Here is a 6743-nt window from a genome sequence, read left to right as displayed (position 1 = left end):
TCTATATCTATATCTATATCTATATCTATATCTATATCTATATCTATGATCAAGAGAGACAGACAGACACACACACACACACACACACACACACACACACACACACAGAGTCTCACTGCATATAGCCAAGGTTGGCTTCAAACCCCTGACCCTCCCACCTCCACTCCTTGAATGATGTAACCGTACTAGCATTTCCCCTCTCATTCACCAAGTCTTGCCCCTCTGTATCTAGCACAGTACTTGAAGCATAGAAGGGACTCAGGAATATAATGCTGGGTGGATGGCTACACCAACGTGAGGTGCAGACAACCCTCCTATAAAAAGACAGAGGGATGAGGAATGCAGAGGATGAGAAGGGGCAACGTAAAAAAAAAAAAAAACAAAAAACTGCACACAGTTATTTAATTATGCTTTTACGAAATGCTTAAGAGAATAACGTCTAGAAGTCAAGACTTTCCATGGTCATACTTGAGGACAAGCCACCTTCCTTGGTTGAATCAGGCCGTTGCCTTTAGATACCTAGGAAGATTGCTTTTCCAGTCCCCAAAGCAGCATTGTGGTGACTAAAGCAGACTGAAGCATGCTGTGTTCAGCTGGCTACTTGCAGCAAGTTTGGACACCCAACAAATTTCAGTGTCGCTGTTGTTGTGCTAAAAGGATGGGGAATCTGGAATTTGAAAATTGCCCTTCCCTATGTTGGGCAGTGGCAGGTTGTGAATCCTTACATAAATAGGCACTTGCTTCGTAATGAGTGCAAAGAAAGAACTCATCTCTAAAGCGAGGTGGGGAAGGCTGTGCGGGTCACCTTCAACAGAAACTTTACACTCGGACCAGTGCAATGGCCAAGACTGACCAGAACTTGATTCTTAGAACCCACTTGATAGAAGGAGAGAACCAGCTCTCAAAGGCTGTCCTTTGAACTTCACATCTACACCATGTCAAGCACACACACACACACACACACACACACACACACACACACACACACCTGCGAGCACTCTTTCCGTGAAGAAGGCTATACTGGTATTTGGTCCTACATCATACAAGTGTTCTATACGGTTTTTAGGAACCACAAATAGTCCTCTCTGATGTAACTTTTTTTCTTTTTCAAAACCTTCTAAGTATTTATTGCCTGAACAACCAATTTACTCAATTTAGAGTAAGTTAAAAAAAAAGTCAGATTTCCAGTTTAAACATGACTTGTTCTTCGATGGTAGACTTTCAGCTCCATCTGGTAAGACTGATGGACAATGGTGACTCAGCTCACGAAGCCAGTTGTTCAATTACATGTGAATCCCTCCAGACAGAGCATGCCTCTCCTCCAGTGTCTTGTCTTGGAGTCGTTCTGATTTTATTAAGAGTTTTTATCTGAATCTCTGGGGCGGGGGGGAAAAGGGGTTGATTTTATTTTTCTTTCTTGGCTTAGGGATCATTTGATTTTGGAAGTCTTGTGAGATGACATTTGGAGAAACTTGAGTCAGGAGCAAGCTGCACGGTGGAAGAGGAAGAAGAGGAGGCCTTTTTGGTGTAACTTTAAAAGTATTTATTTATTATTTATTTGTGTGTGGGTTGAGTGGGGGTGGTGTAGGAGCACATGAGACCACACGGATGGTGCTATAATGTGAATATGGAGGTCAGAGAGGACTTGGAGGGGTTGACTCTCCTTCCATTTTGTGGGTTCTGGGGATCAAACTCAACAGACTGGTAACGGATCTTTTAAAAAAACAACATAACATATGCCTTCTCCTCGAAGGCAAAGTTGAAGGCTGTGTAGAGAAGTGACATCATTTTGGCCGAGTAACCCCTCCAGAAAACAGGACACGTAGTCATTTAGGGGAGGTGGACGATGCCATCCCTGACAGCTCTCTATTCCTATAGGCTATGACCTGCTTACTGGTGTATTGTATCAGCTGGGCTGTGACCGGTGTCCAGGCCTTGAGATAATGGTGGAGGTCCTTAGTGAAGGAGGTAGCTTGTTAAATCACAATCACGGTGACAAGGAGTAAGTATATATGATGGTGATGGGAAGTAGGGTGGTGAGTGGGCAGAGCGCCAGGAGGGCTGGCCCCACCAGCTCGGTCCTGTTGTTGACAGACTGAAAGCCCCCCCCCCCGCCATCTTTGTTTGATCTGGGTTGGTGGCATCACTATTTTACCTGTCTCCCAACCTGGAAGTCTTGGTGTTATTCTCGCCTACTTCCTTTCTCTCACCCCACCACATATAGTCAGCTGCCAAATTTTGCTGCTTCTAATTTTAAAACATCACTTGATTCTGCCTCTCTTCAAATCCTATGCTGTTTCCTTAAAATAGGGCTTCATCCTATCTTTCTTGGATGATTACTGTAGCGATCCCATCATCTGTTTCTCTGATAACAGATCTTCCCATCCGCACTCTCTACATTGCCACTGTATCCCTGAGAGCAAAGCTTTGAAAGCCATTTGACCAGGTAAAAAGTGTCCGTTGTCTCCCGTGCCCATGGCATTCAAACCCTATAGCTTGTCTCAAAGCTTAAACTCCCTGACTTTAATCTACCTTTTGTACCATGCTTCCTGTTCTGCTTTCACACCCTCCATATTCATTCTACATTCCCGTAGCCTCCTATGATCCTATGTCTTTCATGTCATCTTGAACTTTAATAGGTCTGTGTCCATTTTTTTTTAAAGCCTGCCTTCTGTCTTCTGAATACTTACAGTACTAGGTAGAGTTTTAAGAGGTCAGAGGGACATTAAACATAATGTTTCTTAGCTGGTTATTGCTAGAGCAACTTTCCCAGAAGGCCCCTTTTATTGTGTTATCATCTAAACGAAAGAATCGGTTGCCAGCTGTGTCAAGATAGACTTGTTCTGCCAAGCTGCCCTGGCCTTGCATGATATTGCCAAACTTGACTTACCAGCCTCATCTCTCAGACTACCCTGTGTGGTACCCCTGCACTCCTTTTTGATTCTCAAGCTGCTTGAAGTTTTAATGCTTTGTGTATGCCTCTCTCCCTCAATATTTTCCTCCCCTGTGACTTGACTTACTTTATGACTTGAGTCAGTTTTCATTCAATGCATTAAAATTCACCCTTAAGTCCTCCTTGTTATTTTTCAGGATCGTGCAGCTTAAGCTTTGATTTGCTTAAGTGCTGAGCATCTTTGTTATAGGTTGTTAGAATCTGGGATGGGATGGGCCTTTCCAGGACCTTGGCCTCTTATTCGAGAATGTAATAAAAGCCTACACACAATTGAAAAAGTAGCAAGGAAACTTTAATAAAAGCGAAACAACAGGAAAGACCAGAATACAGTGCAAGAGGACATCAGGCCATATAAGTGAGGATTCGTAAGGGCTCTGATTAGTATTTGAGATTCTCTTTTGTGGAGTTCAAGAGGAAGAGGACTCTGGTCACTAGGAGAAAACTTTATGTAGCTTTGTGCTCACTGCACATTTCCCTTCCCATAATACACCTAATTTTAATAATATGCATGCCCAGTTATGTATAGGCATAAGATGAGAAATAGGCGATTCTTCCTTCACTTGGTGACACAGTTTGCCTTATTGCGCATGTACCTGAAACTTGTTCAGGCTGATGGCCCCCTGCCCATACTGAGACAACTGGGATTGTATTTGAACAGAAACTGTCCACATTTGGTAGTTGTTAGGTGAGAACTTCTCCTTCATTGAATGTGGGGTGTGCTCTCAGCTTGAGGCAGGTGGGTAAGGTTGCTAGGTTGCTCACAGGTTATTGGGTTCACTGTTCTGAGGGGCTGGTGGACCCCATCTCTACCTGAGTAGCTATTGGCAGGTGATGGCTTCTGAAGGAGGGATGATTGCTTTTTATTAAGAGTGTGGTCCCTGGTAGGTTCACCATGCTGTAGTGCAGTGGCTTTCAACCCGTGAGTTCAGCCCCCTTCGGGGGTTGGTGTTCAGTGACCCTTTAAAAGGGGTCACCCAAGTATATTGGAAAACACAGATATTTCCAGATTGACTCACAACAGTAGCAAATCTATAGTTATGAAGTAGCAACGAAAATACTTTTATGGTGGGGGAGCACCACAACATGAGGAACCCTGCTATAGGGACCCAGTGTTGGGAAGGCTGGGAACCACTGCTCTAGTGGGTAGCCTCAAAGCCATGAGTGTATGGGCAGTAGGGAAAAAAAAAAAAAAGGATTTGGTGAGTTTTATGAAAACACAAAAAGCCAAACCTGAGCACACTAAGTTGAGAGGGGGTTAGGTCTGAGGGGCGTTAAAGGAGTTGGGAGTGAATATGATTAAAAGAACATTGTATGCATGAAGTTGTTAAAGAACTGAAAACTTTGTTTTTAAAAGGAAAGGGGGCGTGTGTAGCCTGAGCCAAGTGCGGTCCCAGGTTGCTACACTACATCCTCTGGGTTGCCTGACCCATCTTGGTGCTCTCTTGTGGTGGTTTGAATGCAAATGTTCCCCCCCGCCCCCCACCCCATAAGCTCAGATTTTTTTTAATTGGAATTTTTTTATTTTTATTAATTTCACTTTATTCACTTTGTATCCCCCCATAAGCCCCTTCTTCCTCCCCTCCTGTCCCACCCTCCCTCCTCCTTCTTCATGTATGTCCCTCCCCAAATCCACTGATAGGGGAGGTCCCCCTCTCCTTCCTTCTGATATTAGTCTATCAGATCTTATCAGGAGTGGAAGCATTGTCATCTTCTGTGGCCTGGTAAGGCTGCTCCCCTCTCAGGGGGAGGTGATCAAAGAGCAGGCCAATCAGTTCATGTCAGAGGCAGTCCCTGTTCCCATTACTATGGAACCCACTTGGATACTGAACTGCCATGGGCTACATCTGTGCAGGGGTTCTAGGTTATCTCCATGCATGTTCCTTGGTTGGAATATGAGTCCCTGGGGAGACCCCTGTGTTCAAATTTTCTGGTTCTGTTGCTCTCCTTGTGGAGCTCCTGTCCTCTCCAGATCTTACTATTTCCCACTTCTTTCATAAGATTCCATGCACTCTGCCGAACAGTTGGCCATAAGTCTCAGCGTCTGCCTTGATAGTCTGCAGGGCAGAGCCTTTCAGAGGCTCAGATGTTTAATTTGGTCCCTAGTTAGTAACACTGCTTGAGTAAGGTTAGGAGGTGTGGTCTTGCTCGTGTCAGGTTTTGAGTTATAAAGCCTTTCTGTGTTCCCAGTGTGCCCTCTCTGCTCCCTGGTTGCTGTCCCAAGAAAGCCCCCAGCTTCTGCTCCACCGGCCATATCTGCTGCTCATTGCCATGCTTCTCTGCCATGTTGGACTCTTGCTTCTTTGCCATCTTAAACCTGAGAGGCAGAGTGGACCACCGAGAACTCCGAGAACTCTACCTGTTTCATACTTAGCATCTCTCCTACCACAAGTTTATTCTGCTTACATAAGCCCCCACATAGTATTGCTAATATTAATGCACAGCAAGTCAAATCATTCCAACTGTTTCACTGAGTTCAAACCCAGTGGACCAGATGGGCTGTAATGAAGAATATCTTGGGTTTACAACCGTCTTTTCTTGCAATGAAGAATGTTGCTTATATTGTCTTGTACAGGGAAAGCCTCCGGACCAAGCTGTCGTGGTCTTCAGGAGTTCTGCTTGGCTGCTCGCAAAGGATCATCACAGCTGGGTCTATTGACTATTTACCTTTCATCCTAGGAGGGGACAGGGAGGGTTATGGGACCCTTACCTGAATATTCAGTCATTTGTATGTGATTCTGCCCTACTCACATCTGATCTTGGGGAGGTGCTAGAGGATAGGTGCGGGGAAATGAAGGGAGCGATTTCCGCGGCAGCAGCCATGGAGAATCCACATCCTTTCTGGGTACAGACCTTCCAGCATGGCGACTTTAAGGTAACCTGTGCTCATACCCATACCCCTTAGCGATTACTCTGTAAGTTTCCGCCTAATGAGCTCATTGGTCCTCCCGCGTGAACTTAGGTGCAATTGTATCTAAGTTAGTCTTTGGCACCTTAAGAGAAGGAATAGACTTTACTTAAGTTTCTCCCAGGGAAGGGATCCTAGCCAAGGTTGCCTGAAGTGACACCTCTTTAATATTTCGCTCCTTGATCACTTTCCTTCTTCCTGGATTGGTGCTATTGCGTGGTTTTAACTCTTCCACTTGTAGCATGGCCAAGTGAATCGCCTCTTTTGTCTCATTCTCCTGTATAGGAATCTATCAATACTGTTGAGAGGGGTCGGGTTGAAGGAGTGAACAGTTCATTGCACAGAGCAACAACTCGGTAAACGCTACCCTCAAAGCATGTCAGTACTAGATTACTACTTTTCCCTAAAATGTAAGACACTTTCAGCCCTCATTTTATCTCATCCGTATCTGTAGCTTCTACAAGACTAAACTGCCGATGCACAAAGAGGGGGTGCATCTACCCCACATAACTGTAACTTGAACATTTCAGAAGCAAAGGCCGGGAAACAAGTGAAAGTGTCTACTTAATTAAAAAAAAAAAAAGTTTTCCATTTCCAGGTCCCCAGAGACCTCAGTCTGCACTCTCGCCTCCAGAGCAGGAAAGACTCGCTTTGGGCAGAGCCAGAACGCTTCTTTGGCATCACCCTGGGCCGGACGTAGCCCGCGGGCAGCTCGGCGCATGCGCGGCGCCCACCGCTCGGCCCTCCCGGAAGCCGCGGCTCTTCCGCCCCGCCCCTCGCCGGCTCGGGCGGAGCGTGCGGCGGGCCCGGCGAGGAGGCGGGACACGTCGGCGCTGCCTCGGCCGCCGCCGCCCCTCCTCGGGTTCCAGCCGCCGCCGCCGCCGC

Source organism: Psammomys obesus, unplaced genomic scaffold (genome assembly GCF_907164565.1).
Source record: "Psammomys obesus unplaced genomic scaffold, mPsaObe1.curated_primary_1811, whole genome shotgun sequence".
NCBI lineage: Eukaryota > Metazoa > Chordata > Mammalia > Rodentia > Muridae > Psammomys > Psammomys obesus.
This window is presented reverse-complemented; position numbering follows the sequence as displayed.